General features: G+C 34.5%; 1 protein-coding gene across 1 annotated transcript in view; it reads right to left on the reverse strand.

The window, feature by feature from the left end:
- Nucleotides 1–22011, reverse strand: part of Pbp49 (proximal sequence element A Pbp49) — a 204723-nt gene that overhangs the window by 104978 nt on the left and 77734 nt on the right. The gene's annotated exons all lie outside the window — the stretch shown is intronic.

Raw genomic sequence — 22011 nt, forward strand, 5'->3', positions numbered from 1 at the left:
TTGGGTACTCCTTTGCAACGTTTTTTGATTTTCTCGTCGTGTGTCTGTATAAAGTACACCTTCGGACTTACAAACATACCACGGGAAATCATGTCGCTTCCCGTTTCTGATTTAAAAAATAAAAGCTGATTTGGCACCCGACATTTCACTAGCTCTGGGTAAAGCCCACTGCAATTAGTGTAGTCCATCCGCGAGCTGATGATTTCGCCGTGCGCCAAATCATCAAGTAGGTTTGGAGTTTTTACTTTTAGCAGTATAGAATCTGTGTCCCCGTAGCAGACCTCTACTTGCCCCTTCTCCGGCCGACGTTTCACTAGATCTGGGTAAAGCCCACTGCAATTAGTGTAGTCCATCCGCGAGCTGATGATTTCGCCGTGCGCCAAATCATCAAGTAGGTTTGGAGTTTTTACTTTTAGCAGTATAGAATCTGTGTCCCCGTAGCAGACCTCTACTTGCCCCTTCTCCGGCCACTGTACCCTAGCCACATTTTAGTAGAATTCCAAAATGAGCTTTTTAGAGATCTCCAAAATCGCACTGCCTGCAGCAATATTTTTATTTAATACAATGCTTCTTTTTTTCTATTCAATAGTACCATGTCCGGGCCAATGATTGTGAAGGAAGTGTAATTTCGATCGGCAAGAATTCGAGCACATTGTTTGGGGTCGGTCAGGACGTCACAAAGATTCCTATTGCGAACACTCTCGCACATTAAACCGTTGTTGCAAATCCATTTTAAAGCCACATGATGTAAAACAATATTTTTTTTCGGCAAAAGGTCAGCAATAAGTTTTTGTTTTGAAGGTGACCAATGCAATCCGTCCCCCTCGACTAAACGCCTATTGCGAGGGCTCAAAGAGTCCCTAGTCATAGTTCTATTGATGCACGGGAAAACAAAATCCTTTACTGAATCGTGAAGCTCAACTGGTATCCCCCCATCAACTTCAAAAAACTATCCAACCGGCCCATTCTCCTCAACACTGTCAATGTTGGGGAAATGGGGAGCTTGAGGGTCATTGAGCCATTTATAGTCATCGCAAGGTAGCGCATAATGGGAAATGGCCGAGGGGTAGAGATAATTCATATAAATAACTAGCGAATCTAATGTTTTCCCCATCTTTACTCCTGTTGGATCAGTTTCCAGGACACGATTCCCGTGAAAAACGCATCCAATCCTCCTTAACATCTCGATGAACAGCTGGTTATCAATTTCGGTAATCAGTCCGATTTTTTCCCCGCTAATTTTTAGGATGAAGTTCATTACCAGATGAGGGGATGAAAAATAATATCATAAATCAAGATTAAATTTCCCATAGATTTTGTCCGTATTTTTACACATAATGTCTAACAAAGTCAACACATCACTCGACAAATACAGCTTGCAGTAGTAAAACCCATTTTTACATCCTCCCTCTGCCCACACTTTTTTAGCAAAGCTGTATTCATCGGGGGTGCACCAACGATCGTGTAGACTGTCGTAAAACGATTCGATCGAGGGAATAGTTTCCTCGGCGAATCTCGACATGGAACAGTAATAATCATAAGGATATATGCCCTTGACCGTCAACAAATCATATAAATCATTTGGAAATTGTTACTTGAGAAGGAGGAAAGCGTTGCAGCCGTCATCGTTTTTCTGCACTTGAATTAATTCACTCAATGATTTAATGCAAAAACTGTAGGAATGTAAAAAGCGAATTTTATTCATTTTCTCAACGGTGTTTTAAATAAATTTCCGCATAAATTTCAAAAAAAGCAACTTTTTGGACGAGTTAGAAATGGTTTTGTAGGAAAACATATCTATTACCCATGCGTGATCTACTGTTCCGTTTTCTTGAAAATGTGATATTGCTGGTAGCAAATGCTTCAGATCGTAGTTAGAATTATGTACAAAAACCGGAAGAGAGTTGCTGTTTAATTTTTAAATTACATGAATTGTAAGCCCACCCCCCAAAGTTACTTTTCCCCATTGAATTGGGGTCAGTAAGACGGCTTTAACCTTGGAAAGTGTCTTTTGGGGCACGAGAATTCCTACAAACCCAAAGCACTGTACCCTTTAATAAAGCCCGCTGTTCCTTATCTGAAGATGAAATTGGGTAGATGGTGTGACACAATTTTAATACTCTATGACTCACTGTTTTTATTAGAGAAACTATTAGTTTCTCCATCCCACCCTCCTCTTCCATAGTAAAAAAAAACTCGTCCAATTGCATTTTATTACTGGAATCGCAACGGGCATGCGCATAAGAACACGCAACTAGTTTGTGTTCCTTGGCTATATTTGGCCTTGATGGGTCTGATACCTCCACCAGTCTTGATTCACAATCCAAACATACTTTATCAACCTGTAGAGGGGAATTGTGGAAGTTTTTAAATTGTAAAGTATTTTTTCCTTCTGCTGGCATTTTTATTCTTTGATTGCCATGAATTTTGCAATATCTCATGTGATCCGTGAATGTTCGCTCAGTTGTAAATGGGGAAAGGCACATGGGGCAATAGTGACGATTACTTTTCTTCACACTTTGAGATAAGAGTTTTACTGCCGTAACGGGTAAAAAATGACCATAGGAATTTACATCTTTGGGAGGCTCATAAATAACCCAAACCCAAGTTTTAACATTATCTACCAACGGTGTCCTAACTGAATATAAAATCGCTTTTTTTATTCAGTTTCTTTCACCCATTTACAAATTCTGTGTCATACTGGAGAACAACAACCCCCAACCCAAGATTTTCGTTTGCTTTTTCAAATATGGTTATTTCTTTTAAAGACACCGGATACTTCCCCTCTAAACAATCAAAATTTACTTTAGGGAAATTGTCTCCACCGTTACGCGCAAGACCGTCGTGATTTTTCATTGATGACTCATTTTTTAGTGTTTTATGAGCTGGAGCTAAAAATGCATATTTAAAGCATTGCAGCCCTGTGTCAAACTCGAAACTCTGAACCCCTTTGGTAGCCGACAAATCTGGGTGGCATTTTTTTTGTCGATTACTACCCGCCCCTCTTAAAAAAAAGTTTTTTTAAATCTACTGAGATTCAGATCCATGTGTTCAATGTATAAAATTGTGGACCCACTTCCCCTCTCGTTAAACGTGTCCAAAGTCGATATTAATTTATTGACCCAGTTGAAAAAGTTACCCTCAAATTCCTTTAGACCAGAGTAAAAAGTTGGATTGCCAGCTGAAAAATGAAAATAGAAAATGTCTCCAGATATCCAATTTGGTAAATAAAATTTTTGATTTACTGTTGTTTTAACCCCCCCCCCTTGACCCCCTCCCCCAATTCTGAATCTGAATCTCAATAAGTGTTCGAATTTGGTCGATGTAGGTATGAAGAACATTTACAAGGTCTGTTAAAATGACACTCCCGTCAACCAGGTTTTCCGCGGGGGGATTAAAATCTACCCTGTGTTTGCAAGTGACCTAGAGCAGATTCCAACAAATAAAATTCACATAGTTCCGGGGACGCGACACTACTTTCATGTCCTGTACTTATTTGCAGAGGACCCAATTTAATAATAATAAATTCGTTACGAAAAATATCCTCAGGCACTTTAGGTCCAACACTTTGCATAAGGCTATCAATTCCCGCCATTGTATTTTGCAGTGCCAGGGGGAAACTAAATGACGCACCTTGAATAGCATCGTCCGGCGAGAAGATAAAGTTGCCTATGCTACTTCGAAGTTCCAGGCCAGGGAAGGCAGTTTTTTTCGTAACTTCCTCCTGAAACTAAAATGAATGGATTGAGTTTTTTCTTTGAGGGAAGTCTTAACACAATTATAGCACACTATTTATTTTTTTCTTAGTTGGATTTGTATTTATCAAACAATTGTTTTTTTTTGTTTTTTTTCTTAATTGGATTCGTATTTATCAAACAAATGCATAATAAATTACAAAGTTTTTGCTTATAGCATTATTTATAAAAAAGAGTGCATAATAAATTACAAATTTTGTTAACAGCATTATTTATAAAACATGTGCATAATAAATTACAAATTTTGTTAATAGCACACACACACACACATACACACACACACACAGTCACATACAAACACACAACGAAATAGTGAAAATCATTACGTCTTTATTGTATTTGCAATATTCATTATAATATCTCAATTATTTATCGAGTAGACAGAAAAATAAGCGGCGCATGCACCGCTCACACGCACACACACACACACAAACACACAAAAAAATAATGAAAATCATTACGTCGTTATTGAATTTGCAATATTCATTATACTATCTCAATGAATTATCGAGTAGACAGAAAAATAAGCAGCGCATGCACCGCTCACACACAAACACAGTCACACACAAACACACAGAAAATCATTACGTCATTATTGAATTTGCAATATTCATTATACTATCTCAATGAATTATCGAGTAGACAGAAAAATAAGCAGCGCATGCACTGCTCACACACACACACACAGTCACACACAAACACACACCAAAATAGTGAAAATCATTACGTCGTTATTGAATTTGCAATATTCATTATACTATCTCAATGAATTATCGAGTAGACTGGAAAATAAGCAGCGCATGCACCGCTCACACACACCCACATTCACACACACACACACAATCATAAACACACACAAACAGTCACACACAAACAAATATTGAAATAGTGAAAATCATTACGTTGTTATTGAATTTGTAATATTCATTATGATATCTCAATAGATTATCAAGTAGCCAGATAAATAAGCAGCGCATACACTACTCACGCACGCACAAACACAGTCAGACACAAACACACATCAAAATAGTGAAAATCATTATGTCGTTATTAAATTTGCAATATTCATTATACTATCTCAATAAATTATCGAGTAGACAGAAAAATAAGCAGCACTTGCACCGCTCAAACACACAGAGACAAACAAAAACACATAACAAAATAGTGAAAATCATTACGTCGTTATTGAATTTGTAATATTAATTATACTATCTCTATGAATTATCGAGGAGACAGAAAAATAAGCAGCGCATGCACTGCTCAAACAAACATACACACACACACACACAACAAAATACTGAAAATTATTACTTCATTATATAATTTGCAATAATAATTATAATATCTCCATGAATAATCGAGGAGACAGAAAAATAAGCAGCGCATGCACCGCTCACACACACACACACACAATAAAATAGTGAAAATCATGCCATCTCCTAAAAATAGCCTATTTTCAATGTGTAGTCTGTTATTTTCAAGATTTTCCAGAGCAAATGATAAAATGGAAACCATTAAGTCTCGCATCTCTTATCAAAGCCTTTATTACGGAAATTAGAACCTAGAATTGTGTCTAGCGGTACAATTCTCAGTCCTTCAAATTGACTTGGGGCAAAGAAACATTAGCGAGAAACAATATTTGAAAACTCACATTTAGATTTGCAGCTTGCATGTTGAGGGCTGTAGGGGCCGCATCATTCTCGCCTTACATTGGTTGTGAAGGGGCCGGCAATGCTTGATAGGGGGTGACCTCATAATCTTGTGCAGCAGTAACGTTATGAGCAATCATCCAATCTCTTTTCAGCTTTCTACCCGGCTGCATAGGGGCTGGCACGGGTGGGTCTTCCTGGCAACCAGGCAGCACTGGTCTGGAATGGATGGCTCCCGATGGGCCAGCTATCTCCACTTGTTGCATTGGAGTTACGCCATTAGCCTTAGCTCTCTTTTGAGGGGGAGAGTAATTGTAGGAATCCTCCTCCTTAAAAAGAAGACAAAATTTAGTATGGAAAAAACAATTGCCCTTTTTACTGAAGAAAAAATTAGTCTGCACAAAGAATTACCTTCTCTCCCCCCCCCCCCGCTTCATCAAAACCAATACAATGATTTAAAATATAGATCTAAAAAATAGTCAGCCATAAATATGATATAATTAAAAGCTAACCACTAAACTTCACTAAACACTAAACACTAAACTTCAGTGATGCGTGTCGGAATGAGCACATTAGTTTTCTTGTCAAAGGGTATACGTGCCTGCAAAAAGAATCTCCCCTCCCTCCCCTTACTTTCCATGCGACAAAATAGTTTGTTTTTCACCTCAAAACGAAGGTGTTAGAATTGATACATTGCTCCCCTCCTTCACCTCTTATTTTTATAAAACCCTCTTAATCATCAAATACACTTGAAAATAGAATATCTCGTCTAATTAGGCCAGAATACAATCTCTCTTTCTTCAAAGCGTTTAGAATTACACGTTTCCATTCTTTTGTTTTCTTAATTCAGATAAGGTGCATGCCAAATGTTGTTTTGAAATCACCCCTCTTGTAAAAAAGGTTTAACACAGGTGGTTTTATTTAGAGCGGAAAAGACAACACATTTTAAATGCACGAATCCTCCTCCTTAAAAAGAAGACAAAATTTAGTATGGAAAAAACAATTCCCCTTTTTACAGAAGAAAAAATTAGTCTGCACAAAGAATCCCCCTCTCCCCCCCCCCGCTGCATCAAATCCAATACAATGATTTAAAATATAGATCTAACAAATAGTCAGCCATAAATATGATATAAATAAAAGATAACCAAACACTAAACTTCAGTGTTGCGTGTCGGAATGAGCACATTAGTTTTCTTGTCAAAGGGTATACGTGTCTCCAAAAAGAATCCCCCCTCCCTCCCCTTACTTTCCATGCGACAAAATAGTTTGTTTTTCACCTCAAAACGAAGGTGTTAGAATTGATACATTGCTCCCCTCCTTCACCTCTTATTTTTATAAAACCCTCTTAATCATCAAATACACTTGAAAATAGAATATCTCGTCTAATTAGGCCAGAATACAATCTCTCTCTTTCTTCAAAGCGTTTAGAATTACACGTTTCCATTCCTTTGTTTTCTTAATTCAGATAATGTGCATGCCAAATGTTGTTTTGAAATCGCCCCTCTTGTAAAAAAGGTTTAACACATGTGGTTTTATTTAGAGCGGAAAAGACAACACATTTTAAATGCACAATGGGAAAGGGACATTTTGAACAAAAGAACTATTTTGTAATGAATTAAACTTGTAAACAGAGGGGAGGGAAGATGTGGGTTTACATAATGGAAAAAAGTGCGTATTTTACGTTTTCTAGCGACTATAATCATCATATTTTAGATTTTGTATTGTTGGGGGGAGGGGGGCTATGCCCCTGAATTTGAATTTCCTAGTGGGGTGGTAAAATGATTTTATTTGGAAATAAATTAAGAAATTTAGTAAACTGAACTTACATTGTAAAATGATGTATCCATAGCTTCAATGTCAATAATATTTAATGTATTATCCATGGTATGTTAAATCATTATGAAAATTTAATCGTAAGGTATGAGCATTATATACAAAATCTCAAAGACGAATAAAAAATCACTCCTTTTATTTGTAACCAATCACAAATCATGTTATCGTATATGGGGTAACCTCCACTCTCTCTCTGATTCTTCCTAAAAAAACGAATGTTGCCTCAAAAACCAGTCTGGTTGAAAAACGTGGAGTTGAAACAAACTTGTGTGGGGAATCCCTGCTCGTACTGCTCGATTTTTTTTTTGCAATTTGCATGTCAAAGTGTAGTGCCTCAGGCGTAGGTTTCAAACCTTATACACTATCACGATGAACGAAGTTGCTAGACATTTTTTTTATCACTGTTTGGAAAGGTACCAAGGGAACATAAGGCAAGCAAATATCATGTAGTTTCAAAACGTGTTTAATCACTTTATAGGTTTTGCTTGCTTTTTGCAATGTGCACTTGAGAATGTGTGAGGGAGTACTGACTCTCTTTGAAAAGGTGTAAAGCATCCATAGAAATGTTTTTCTAGGGCATCCATAGAAGTGTAAGGCCATGTGAGAGGATACTCACTCTCTTTGAAAAGGTGTAGAGCATCCATAAAAATGTTTTCCTAGGGCATCCATAGAAGTATAAGTTAGCATTCTACTAAAGTATATACAAAATCAAATTGAATATTAGATACATAATGATATTAATTGTTGAAAGATCCATCAGTTAAAAAAAATTTTTCACTGTAATTTTTGTTTTCATTTTCAATGCTTTAACAACTGGAAAAGAATAAATTTGTAATATATGAGTAATTCGTTTTCAGTGAAGCGCCAATGACGCAGAAGGCTTTAGGTTTTTACAGTTAAAGAAGGGGGCAGTATCCAAATTTTGTTTGCAGTGAAACTATATTTGTCGTGACCAATCTTGAAAAGAACTAATAAATTAAACTGAATATTTGATGCATAATGATATTCAAAATATTACTTTAATTTTAATATTTACTTTCAATATTAAGTACAAAAGAAACACATTTGTAATATGATTCGCTTACAGTAAAGCACCAATGACGCGGTAGGCTTTAGACTTCTGCGGTGAGGCGATACCCAAACTCATGTGTGTATCTATTTTTATTCAATTCAAACGTTATTTGCATATTCAATTTAAATTTTACTCGTTTAAGATTTATTTATTCATTTAAATTAATATTTATTGTGTGTTTGTTCGCATTGATTGTGTATTTAATTTCTGTTCGTTTTAAGTTTCATTTATACTTTAAAAGCAAAATATTTTTTTTCATTTTAAGCTTGATTTGCATATTCAATCTAAGCATTACTCGCTTTAAGATCTATTTATTCATTTATATTATTACTTGTTGTATGTTTTTTGCTATGATTGTTTATTTAATTTCTGTTCGATTTGGGGTTCATTTAATTTTTAATAGTAATTTCTGGTCGTTTTGATTTTGAATTTTAAAATGTATTTGTATATCCTGAGCTTAATTTTAAAATGGCCTTTACTTTTCTTTAAAAAACCTATTTGTCTTAAAGTTTTTTGAATTAATTTTTGTTAGTTTTTGATTGCAAAAAGTTTCAAGTTTTTATGGCATGGGGGGGGGGTGCTTACTGTCCGATTATTCTTGACTTTAAAAAACGGATCTAGAACTTTCAATGTAAATCAAATGAGGCTTTTTTCAAAGTCTATACCATTACCTCTTTGATAAGAACCTTATATATGAACAATAGACAGCTTGCATAACTTGTGGACAGCGATTGACAACAATGAATGGATTGAAAAAATAGCTCCAATAAGGGTATTTAGACCATTTCACTTGCTGACACAAAGGGATCACGACTGTTTGGAATTGACCTTAATAGGATTTTGTTTGTCAAAGCAATTTCGCATCTATCACAGAGTATGTATTTTAACCTTATAATTGGATAATTATATTAGATTTACTATGTGTTCTTCCCATACAAAACTTTACCTTATTAAAGTCTTTGGGGTGGGGGCGGCGTATTTGGCATAAAGAATAAAAGTTTAGCGTAGACAGAAGGAGAGGGGGAGGGGGAGGTTGGAGACTGATCCAACACGAGGCGGAACTTCACTTATCTCCTCCGTTTCTGATTTAGGACATTAGACAGACTCATTGGGCTGTAGAAAGTTGGACCGTTTGAGTTGTGGAAGACGTTAAAATACTCAAAAATACTTTATATTTTCAGCTATTACAGGATTGATTTCATAAATTGTGGAATGGTGAGCCCCCTGGGGCATTATTTGGGTGAGCCTCAACCCATAATATGCAATTTTGATTGATTGTTCCGTGTTATGTGCATACATTATTCAATATATCTTATTTTGAGTTATACTTTTATCGCAGTGTGTTAATTTTTAAGCCTTGAGATGAAAACTGAAACCTTAGCTTAAACAGGGGTGGGGGGAAGTCTCCCCCTCACATGCATAATTGAGCAGCTTTTGAAAATGTCTTTTTTCAAAAGACACGAACAAAATCGTCTAAAGGAACCTGAAGTGCTATCTCTGACATTTCCGTTGATTTTTTATTCCCGTTACTTTCAAATGTAAAATTTAGAATATTATCAAATGAGTTTAGTCGTCCCCTCCCTGAATAATTCGCATTTGGAAAAGCACTCCTGGGAAATTCCTACCCCCTCAAAGAACATTTTCTTTTCCTGCTGATAATTCCCCTGCGTTAAATTCCACCAAGCAGAAATTTATTTATTAACTTACATTAATATCAGCACTAAATTTATTTATTAATTTACATTAATATCTATGTATGTTTGTTTGCATTAATTGTTTATTTAATGATTGTTTAATTGTTTATATGCCCCCAGGGCATAACTTAAAACGCCTGCCCCCAGGCCCTGGTGGGCTGAGTCGACACCGGAGTTTTTGTTATAAGAACTTTGAACTATTTTAACAAAATGTATATCTCAAAATTTGTATCTGATGTATCGAGGGCGTGGAGGAGGGGGGGGCTAGTTACCCTCCAATCTCTTGTGCCTCTTAAAAAGTGAACAAGAACTTTCACTTTTCAGTCAAATGAGCCTTCTCTAAAATTTATACGAGCAACCCTTCCATAAGAAATAATGGGAAGGATTCGGAGAATCCTTAAATTACAACCCTTGCCCTGAGGGATGAGGGGGAGTTGTCATCCTCAAAGACCTAATTTCCAGAAATTAAAACTACGTTTAATAAAATGGTTGTATCAAAATTTTGATTGGATGTGTTTGGGAAAGGTGGGCGTGAGAGGGGGGTTAGTCCTCAAATCACTTTCGACTATTAAAAAGGGCACTAGCCCTTTGAATTTCCAATGGAATGATTCTTTTTTGAAGCTTTTGCGACACCGCCTCCTATAAAAACCTTATATGCCCCCAGGGTATAACTTAAAACCCTTGCCTTGAGGGTTGTGGGGGAGTGGCCTCCTCAAAAACATATTTTCTACGTGAAAATCAACTACGCTGAACCAAATGGCTATCTTAAAATTTTGATTGGATGTATTTTGGGGAATGATGGGCGGGGGGGGGGCTCGTTGCTCGCCACTCACTTTCTACTATTAAAAACGGCACCAGCCCTTTGAATTTCCAATCAAATGAGCCTTTTTTGAAGTTTTTACGACAACCCCTTCTATAAAAACCTTATATGCCCCCAGGGCATAACTTAAAACACTTGCCCTAAGGGATGTGGGGGATTGTCCTCCTCAAACACATATTTTCTATGTGGAAATCAACTACGCTGAGCAAAATGGCTATCTCACAATTTTGACTAAATGTGTTTGGGGGAATGTTGGGGGGGGGGGGGCTAGTTGCCGTCCAATCACTTTCGACTATAAAAGGGGCACTATCCCTTTAATTTTCCAATCGAATGAGCCTTTTTTAAAGTTACTACAACAACGCCTTCTATAAAAAACTTATATGCCCCCAGGGCATAAATTAAAACCCTTGCCCTGAGGGTTGAGGGGGAGTGTCCTCCTCAAAAACATATTTTCTATCTGGAAATCAACAGCGCTGAACAAAATGGCTATCTCAAAATTTTGATTGGATGTGTTTGGGGAAATGATGGGCTTTGGGGGGGGGCTAGTTGCCCTCCAATCACTTTCGACTATTAAAAAGGGCACTAGCCCATTGGATTTCCAATCGAATGAGCCTGTTTTTAAGTTTCTACGACAACACCTTCTATAAAAATCTTATATGCCCCCAGGGCATAACTTAAAACTCTTGCCCTGAGGGTTGTGGGAGTGTCCTCTTCAAATATATATTTTCTATCTGGAAATCGACTACGCTGAACAAAATGGCTATCTCAATATTTTAATTGGATGTGTTTGGGGGAATGATGGGCGTGAGGGGGGCTAGCTGCCCTCCAATTATTTTCGACTATTAAAAAGGGCACTAGAACTCTCGATTTTCAATCGAATGAGCCCCTTTTGAAGTTTCTACGACAACGCCTTCCATAAAAACCTTATATGCCCCCAGGGCATAACTTAAAACCCTTGCCCTGAGGGTTGAGGGTGAGTGTCCTCCTCAAAAACATATTTTCTATCGGGAAATCAACTACGCTGAACAAACTGGCTATCTCAAAATTTTGATTGGATGTGTTTGGGGAAATGATGGGCGTGGGGGGGGGGGGGCTAGTTTCACTTCAATCACTTTAGACTATTAAAAAGGGCACTAGCATTTTGAATTTCCAATCGAATGAGCCTGTTTTGAAGTTTCTATGACAACGCCTTCTATAAAAACCTTATAAGCCTCCAGGGCAAAACTTGAAACTCTTGCCCTGAGGGTTGTAGGGGAGTGTCCTCCTCAAAAATATATTTTCTATCTGGAAATCCACTACGCTGAACAAAATAACTATCTCAAAATTTTGATTGGATGTGTTTGGGGGAATGATGGGCGTGGGGGCGCTAGTTGCCCTCCAATCATTTTCGACTATTGAAAAGGGCACTAGAACTCTCGATTTCCAATCGAATGAGAGTAGGGAGGCCATAATATATATGAGATATACTAAATTTATTCAAGGATTATTGATCAAGTCTAATGGGGTCAATGTCCCCCTTTTTCAAGGTCGATTTATTTTTTGTTTCTAGGTGTAATGACTCCGGGGCGAAGTTTGCATATGCGCATTGACGGGAACAATGTATTGATCTAGGACAAAAGCGGAGAACTGGATTTCTGAGAAACGGATTTGCATAATCGAGGGGAATTATTGATCCACGAAAGGGGAATTAAGAAACATTATGGCTTCTTTGATCTTTAGGTCTGAGGGATAAACGGTCTTTAGTGACAGAGATAAATTGATATTTTTTTTTAAATATGGCTTCTCAGATAAAAAGGCTTAGCGATAAATTAATATTCTATCGAAGCCTTAATAGAGTAACCAAGAATACCTCAGAGATGAAGAGATTAACGCGGGAATTTTTTCCTGGGAATTTCAAATGTGACAGCGCAGGGCTGCCAAAACAAAAGGAACAAGCAGAAATTACGTTTAGGGATTATTTGGGCGAAACCGTTTGAGACATTTTAGAAGATGATTTAGGCGAAACAGTTTGAGACATTTTAGAAGATGATTTGGGCGAAACAGTTTGAGACATTTTAGAAGATGATTTTAGTAGATGAATTAGAAGATGATTTGGGGTAAAATTTCCATTTGAACAGTGTTGTAAGGTCCCCTACCCCAACCCCAAAGGGCTCCCCTACCCCAACCCCAAAGGGCCCCCTACCCCAACCCCAAAGGGCCACCCTACCCCAACCCCAAAGAGCCTCATCCCCCCCGGGCCCCCAAATACCCCCGGGCCTCCCAAACGTCCCCGAACCCCCAATGGCCCCTCGGGTCTCCAAAGGCCCCCCGGGCCCCAAATATCCCCCCGAGCCCCCAAAGGCCCCCGGGCCCCTAAAGGCCCCCGAGCCATTTTTTATACTTTTTTGTGCACTTGAGACACAGAGGGGTCCCCACATTTCAAAAAGCTTTATTATATCTTTTCAGAACAAGTTTCTTTCTTAATATCCCTCTTAAACCCATTTTACAAGTTGAAGTACTCATCTTTTTCACCCACAACTTTACTTTACAACTTTTTGCACACCCCAACACCAAGCAATAATTTTCGAAAGGGTTTATTATATCTTTTCAGAACAAGTTCTTTACGTAATATCCCTCCTAAACCTATTTTACAAGTTGAAGTACTCATTTTTTTCACCCACAACTTTACTTTACAACTTTTTGCACACCCCAACATCAAGCAACACTTTTCAAAAGGCTTTATTATATCTTTTCAGAACAAGTTCTTTACGTAATGTCCTTTCCTAAACCAATTTTACAACTTGAAGTACTCATCTTTTTCACCACAGCTTTACTTTACGGCTTTTTGCATACCCCAACATCAAGCATTAATTTTCAAAAAGGCTCTATTATATCTTTTCAGAACAAGTTCTTTACGTCATGTCTTTCCTAAACCAATTTTACAACTTGAAGTACTCATCTTTTTCACCACAACTTTACTTTACGGCTTTTGCATACCCCAAAACCAAGCAATACTTTTCAAAGGCTTTATTATATCTTTTCAGAAAAAGTTCTTTACGTAATGTAATTCCTAAACCAATTTTACCACTTGAAGTACTCATCCTTTTCACCCACAACTTTACTTTACGGCTTTTTTACATACCCCAACACCAAGCAATACTTTCAAAAGGCTTTATTATATCTTTTCAGAACAAGTTCTTTACGTAAAGTCCTCCCTAAACACATTTTACAACTTGAAATACTCATCCTTTTCAGAAACATCTTTACTTCATTGCCTTTTGAATGCCCTAACACCAAGCAATACTGTCAAAAGGCTTTTTTATTTCTTTTCAAAACAAGTTTCTATCTTAATATCCATCTTAAACCCATTCTATAGGTTGAAGTACTCATCATTTTTTCCCACAATTTTACTTTATGACTTTTTTACATACCCCGACACCAAGCAATACTTTCAAAAGACTTTTTTATATCTTTTCAGAACAAGTTCTTTTCTTAATGTTCCTCCTAAACCAATTTTACAACTTAAAGTACTCATCCTTTTCACCCACAACTTTACTTTACGACTTTTTGAATACCCCAACACCAAGCAATACTTTCAAAAGGCTTTATTATATCTTTTCAGAACAAGTTCCTTTCTTAATGTCCCTCCTAGACCAATTTTACAACTTGAAGGACTCATCCTTTTCACCCACAACTTTACTTTATGGCCTTTTTCACACCCCAACACTAAGCAATAGTTTTCAAAAGGCTTTATTATATCTTTTCAGACAAATTCTTTACGTAATGTCCCTCCTAAACCAATTTTACAAGTTGAAGTACTCATCCTTTTAACCACAACTTTACTTTACGACTTTTTTACCTACCCCAACATCAAACAATACTTCTCAAAAGGCTTTATTGTATCTTTTCAGAACAAGTTCTTTTCTTAATATCCTTCATAAACCAATTTTACAACTTGAAGTACTCATCTTTTTCACACACAACTTTACTTGACGGCTTTTTGCATAACCCTACATGAAGCAATACTTTTCAAAGGCTTTATTATATCTTTTCAGAACAAGTTCTTTTCTTAAAATCCTTCCTAAGTTACTCATCTTTTTCACCCACAACTTTACTTTTCAGTTCCGATTTTTCTCAGAGATGAAAAAATTTAAAGTTCTGTTCCAAATTTTTCCGTAGAAGAAAGGAAAAGTTATACTTTGATCGTGAATTTTCGTCATGAAGATAAGGAACTCCACTTTAATTCTGAGTATTCTCGAAGAAGTACAAAATGTTCAAGTGCTCTTCTGAATTTTATTAAAGAAAAGAAAAAAAGTTAGCTCAATTCGGAATTTTGACAATGAAAATAAAAAAAAGCTTCCATTTCAGTTCTTAATTTCTCAAAGACATAAAAAATTTAAAGTTCAGTTCTAAATTTTTCCGTAGAAGATAGGAAAAGTTATACTTTGATCGTGAATATTCGCCATGAAGATAAAAAGTTTCACTTTAATTTAAAATTTTCCTAAATTCAGTTCCGATTTTTCTCAGAGATGAAAAAATTTAAAGTTCTGTTCCAAATTTTTCATAGAAGATAGAAAAAGTTATACATTGATCGTGAATATTCCCCATGAAGATAAGGAGCTCCACTTTAATTCTGAGTTTTCTCGAAGAAGTACAAAATGTTCAAGTTCTCTTCTAAATTTTCTTAAAGACGAGAAAAAAAATTTAGCTCAATTCTGAAATTTACCAATGAAAATAAAAAAAAGCTTCCACTTCAGTTCTTAATTTCTCAAAGACATAAAAAATTTAAAGTTCAGTTCTAAATTTTTCCGTAGAAGATATAAAAAGTTATAGTATGATTGTGCGCTCATGACAAGCTAACCTAACCTAACTTAAACATGGAGAATGTTTCTATTTATTTATTAATATTTATTTATACCTAACCTAACTTATAGTTTTGGAGGTTAGTACTTCATTGAGAAAATTTCGAATTAAAGTGGAACTTTTTATCTTCATAGCGAATATGCACGATCAAAGTATAACTTTTTTCTATCTTCTACGAAAAATTTGGAACAGAACTTTAAATTTTTTCATCTCTTTGAGAAAAATCGGAACTGAAATTAAGAAAATTTAGAATTAAAGTGAAACTTTTTATCTTCATGGAAAATAATCATAATCATAGTATAACTTTTCCTATCTTCTACGGAAAAATTTAGAACTGAACTTTTTATTTTTTATGTCTTTGAGAAATTAAGAACTGTAGTGGAAGCCTTTTTTCATTTTCATTGGTAAATTTCAGAATTGAGCTAACTTTTTTTCTCTTCTTTAAGAAAATTCAGAGGAGAACTTGAACATTTTGCAATTCTTCGAGAAAGCTCAGAATTAAAGTGGAGCTCCTTATCTTCATGGTGAATATTCATGATCAAAGTATAACTTTTCTATCTTCTAATAAAATTTGGAGGAGAACTTTAAATTTATGTCTTTGGGGGAAAATCTGAACTGAAGTGGGACCTTGCTTGATGTTGTGGTGTGCAAAAAAGTTGTAAAGTAAAGTTGTGGGTGAAAAGGATGAGTACTTCAAGTTGTAAAATTGGTTTGTGAAGGTGAAAAATTTGGAACAGAACTTTAAAATTTTTTCATCTCTTTGAGAAAAATTGGAACTGAATTTAAGAAAATTTAGAATTAAAGTGAAACTTTTTATCTTTATGGAAAATAATCACAATCATACTCGTAGTATAACTTTCCCTATCTTCTATGGAAAAATTTAGAACATAACTTTAAATTTGTTATGTCTTTGAGAAATTAAGAACTGAAATGGAAGCTTTTTTCATTTTCATTGGTAAAATTCAGAATTGAGCTAACTCTTTCTCTTCTTTAAGAAAATTCAGAAGAGAACTTGAACATTTTACACTTCTTCGAGAATACTCAGAATTAAAGTGGAGCTCCTTATCTTCATGGCGAATATTCACGATCAAAGTATAAATTTTCCTATCTTCAACGAAAAAATTTGGAACAGAACCTTAAATTTTTTCATCTCTTTGAGAAAAATCGGAACTGAATTTAAGAAAATTTTTAATTAAAGTGAAACTTTTTATCTTCATGGAAAATAATCACAATCATAGTATAACTTTTCCTATCTTCTACGGAAAAATTTAGAACAGAACTTTAAATTTTTTATGTCTGAGAAATTAGAAACTGTAGTGGAAGCTTTTTTCATTTTCATTGGTAAATTTCAGAATTGAGCTAATTCTTTCTCTTGTTTACGAAAATTCAGAAGAGAACTTGAACATTTGCACTTCTTCGAGAAAAGTCAGAATTGAAGTGGAGCTCTTTATCTTCATGGTGAATATTCACGATCAAAGTATAACTTTTTTCTATCTTCTATGAAAAAATTGGAACAGAACTTAAAATTTTTTCATCTCTTTGAGAAAAATTGGAACTGAATTTAAGAAAATTTAGAATTAAAGTGAAGCTTTTTATCTTCATGGAAAATAATCACAGTCATAGTATAACTTTTCATATCTTCTACGAAAAATTTAGAACTGAACTTTAAATTTTTTGTCTTTGAGAAATTAAGAACTGAAGTGGAAGCTTTTTTCATTTTCATTGGTAGATTTCAGAATTGAGCTAAATTTTTTTTCTCGTCTTTAAGAAAATTCAAAAGAGAACTTGAACATTTTGCAATTCTTCGAGAAAACTCAGAATTAAAGTAGAGCTCCTTATCTTCATGGCGAAAATTCACGGTCAATGTATAACTTTTTCTATCTTCTATGAAAAATTTGGAACAGAACTTTAAATTTTTTCATCTCTCTGAGAAAAATCAGAATTGAATTTAAGATAATTTGGAATTAAAGTGAAACTTTTTATCTTCATGTAAAATAATCACAATCATAGTATAACTTTTCCTATTTTCTACGGAAAAATGTAGAACATAACTTTAAATTTGTTATGTCTTTGAGAAATTAAGAACTGAAATGGAAGCTTTTTTCATTTTCATTGGTAAAATTCAGAATTGAGCTAACTCTTTCTCTTCTTTAAGAAAATTCAGAAGAGAACTTGAACATTTTACACTTCTTCGAGAATACTCAGAATTAAAGTGGAGCTCCTTATCTTCATGGCGAATATTCACGATCAAAGTATATTTTTTTCTATCTTCTATGAAAAATTTGAAACATAACTTTAAATTTTTCATCTCTTTGAGAAAAATCGGAACTGAATTTTAAAAAATTTAGAATTAAAGTGACACTTTTAATCTTCATGGAAAATAATCACAATCATTGTATAACTTTTCCCATCTTCTACGGAAAAATTTAGAACAGAACTTTAAATTTTTTATGTCTTTGAGAAATTAAGAACTGAAGTGGAAGCTTTTTTCATTTTCATTGGTAAAATTCAGAATTGAGCTAACTTTTTTTCTCTTCTTTAAGAAAATTCAGAGGAGAACTTGAACATTTTACACTTTGTCGAAAGAACTCAGAATTAAAGTGGGTCTCCTTATCTTCATGGCGAATATTCACAATCAAAGTATAACTTTTTCTATCTTCCACGAAAAATTTGGAAAAGAACTTTAAATTTTTCATCTCTTTGAGAAAAATCGGAACTGAATTTAAGACAATTTAGAATTAAAGTGAAACTTCTTATTTTCGTGGAAAATAATCACAATCATAGTATAACTTTTCCTATCTTCTACGGAAAAATTTAGAGTAGAACTTTAAATTTTTTATGTCTTTGAGAAATTAAGAACTGTAATGGAAGCTTTTTTCATTTTCATTGGTAAATTTCAGAATTGAGCTAACTTTTTTTCTCTTCTTTAAGAAAATTCAGAAGAGAAGTTGAACATTTTAAACTTCGTCGAGAGAACTCAGAATTAAAGTGTAGTTCCTTATCTTGATGGCAATATTCCCAATCAAAGTATAACTTTTTCTATCTTCTACGAAATATTTTAAACAGAACTTTAAATTTTTCATCGCTTTGAGAAAATACGGAACTGAATTTAAGAAAATTTAGAATTAAAGTGAAACTTTTTATCTTCATTGAAAATAGTCACAATCATATTATAACTTTTCCTATCTTCTACGAAAAAATTTAGAACAGAACTTTAAATTTTTTATGTCTGAGAGAAATTAAGAACTGAAATGGAAGCTTTTTCATTTTCATTGGTAAAATTCAGAATTAAGCTAACTTTTTTTCTCTTCTTTAGGGAAATTCAGAAGAGCACTTGAACATTTGCACTTCTTCGAGAAAACTCAGAATTAAAGTGAAACTTTCTATCTTCATGGAAAATAGTCACAATCATAGTATAACTTTTCCTATCTTCTACGGAAAAATTTGGAACAGAACTTTAAATTTTTTCATCTCTTTGAGAAAAATCGGAACTGAATTTAAGAAAACTTAGAATTAAAGTGAAACCTTTTTTCTTCATGGAAAATATTCACAATCATAGTATAACTTTTCATATCTTCTACGGAAAAATTTAGAACTGAACTTTAAATTTTTTATGTCTTTGAGAAATTAAGAACTGAAATGGAAGCTTTTTTCATTTTCATTGGTAAAATTCAGAATTGAGCTAACTTTTTTTCTCTTCTTTAAGAAAATTCAGAAGAGCGCTTGAACATTTTGCACTTCTTCGAGAAAACTCAGAATTAAAGTGGAGCTCCTTATCTTCATGGCAAATATTCACGATCAAAGTATAACTTGCAAAAATATTCAGGAAAACAGTCAGTGTTTCTCATTTTTTCAGTCTTAAAAAATTCGAAAGAAAACTAAAAAACAAAACACAAAGAAAAGGAACTGCGATACTTGCATTTGATACCGTCTTACACTAAGTTTTTACAGAACTTAGTGTAAACTTTTGTTATTATTGAAGCGCTGCTCAAACAGGAAATAGAAAAGTAAAAAATTAACGCTTGCAATTATTGAAACATAAAAAAAAATAATAAGACGGCCATTATTTCTTGGTGTTTCATTATACTTTTGTCGATGTACCGTGTATTCACGTATTGATTCAATTGCTTTTTTATAATGGAACTCCAAGTTTTGCTTCTCCAAGCGTTGGTCGTTACCAGAGATTAGGAATTCTTGAAGGAATCTCAAAGCATTTTGTATGTCTAGTCGAGCTCTTCTTACTTTAGCTAACATTTCAGGATATGTGCTTAGAATATCTTTATCAAGTGAATCTCGAATTGTTTCTAATTCTGTTATTTTCTTGTATATATTCAAGAATGGCTTGTTTTCTGTGGGTTTAACTTTCCTATCTTTCGAAATTGTAGTGGTAGCTGTAGTACCAGGTGTAGCAGTTGATGCAGCAGTAGGGATGGGTGAAGTAGTGTTAGCAAAGTGGTGGTAGCTGTAGTAGTAGACGCACTAGTGATAGTGGTTGTAGTAGGTGCACTAGTAGTTGTAGTAGGAAGTGTAGTTGTTGACGGGGTAGCTGAAGTAGTGGTAGCAGCAGCAGTAGTAGCAGTAGCAGTAGTTGGAGCAATAGAAGTCAGAGTAGTTGCAGGACTAGTCGAAGAAGCAGTAGAAGGAATAGAAGGACTACTCCTTCTAGGAGGAGTAATCACAGGAGAAGGTTTAATTCTCAACCTATTTAACTTATTATTGTCACATATTTTAATTTTTTCCCCTATCTTTTCCTCTCCCAGTTGTAAAACACAGGCAAATCAATGTTTGGAGTTGCACTTTATTGATTTCACATCGCAAGATGTTGAACGAACGAATTCTGGCCATAATTTCTGTCTGGCAATTTTGAAATATTCAACATTCCGCTGGTTATAACATTCCGCTGACATACAATTAGATGGTTGTTTTAAGTCTTGATCTTTAAGCCAAAGAATTTTGTTCTCCTGCGGAAATTTTTTGAGTAGTTCTGCGTCATTCTTCCGTGATGTTCTCATGAACAAATGATATGTGTAATTTAATAACAAATGTATAGAACTTTCATCTATAAGAGAACCTGGACCATGTTCCTTACAATGCTCAGAGGCTTCTTTGTGTGTCTTTGTTATGTTATAATGGATGAAACAATGACATGAATATATTCCTCCTGGTTTTTCAACAGAACATGATTTTCCTTCTTTTTTTACACATAACTCTTAATTTTGTTTGATCAAAGTGGGCAATCACAACATTTATAGTAAAAACTAAATACAATAATAGTCTCATTTGTTCTGTAAAAACTTAGTGTAAGACGGTATCAAATGCAAGTATCGCAGTTCCTTTTCTTTGTGTTTTGTTTTTTAGTTTTCTTTCGAATTTTTTAAGACTGAAAAAAAAGAGAAACACTGACTGTTTTCCTGAATATTTTTGCAATTTTGGAACATAATTGTAAATTTTATAGGAAAATGAAAAAACAACTAATATTTTTCTGAATGCTTAATAACCAGATATGACGTAATGACTGACATAATGTAAAGATTGAAAAAATCAATTTTTATTTAATTTTAGTTTTAGTTCAGCATCGAAAAAATTATAAACTGTAAATATATTTATTGTATCTGAGGAATAATTTTAATCTTGTAATTTAAACTGGTTTACATACCCCAACATCTAGCAATACTTTTCAAAAGGCTTTATTATATCTTTTCAGAACAAGTTCTTTTCTTAATATCCTTCATAAACCAATTTTACAACTTGAAGTACTCATCTTTTTCACCCACAACTTTACTTTTCAGTTCCGATTTTTCTCAAAGAGATGCAAAAATTTAAAGTTCTGTTCCAAATTTCTCCGTAGAAGATAGGAAAAGTTATACTTTGATCGTGAATATTAGTCATGAAGATAAGGAACTCCACTTTAATTCTGAGTTTTCTCGAAAATGTTCAATTGTGATAGCTCAATTGTGAATTTTACCAATGAAAACGAAAAAAGCTTCCACTTCAGTTCTTAATTTTCTCAAAGACATAAAAAAAATTTAAAGTTCAGTTCTAAATTTTTCCGTAGAAGATAGAAAAAGTTATACTTTGATTGTGAATATTCGCCATGAAGATAAAAAGTTTCACTTTAATTCTAAATTTTCTTAAATTCAGTTCCGATTTTCCTCAATAAATAATTTCTGAGACCACACTGGCTAATCATGATAAAACAAAAAATAGCAAAGAAAGGAAGTATACGAGGACAATTAACATCCTGTGAAAAAATTGAAAAATTATGCAAATATTTCGGTCAAGACCTCCGCTTGACCGTCATTTTTCTCAATGAGATGAAAAAATTTAAAGTTCTGTTCCAAATTTT

This window comes from Artemia sp. Qi Xiang Cuo, chromosome 9, assembly GCF_049724085.1.
Source record: "Artemia sp. Qi Xiang Cuo chromosome 9, ASM4972408v1, whole genome shotgun sequence".
Lineage (NCBI taxonomy): Eukaryota > Metazoa > Arthropoda > Branchiopoda > Anostraca > Artemiidae > Artemia > Artemia sp. Qi Xiang Cuo.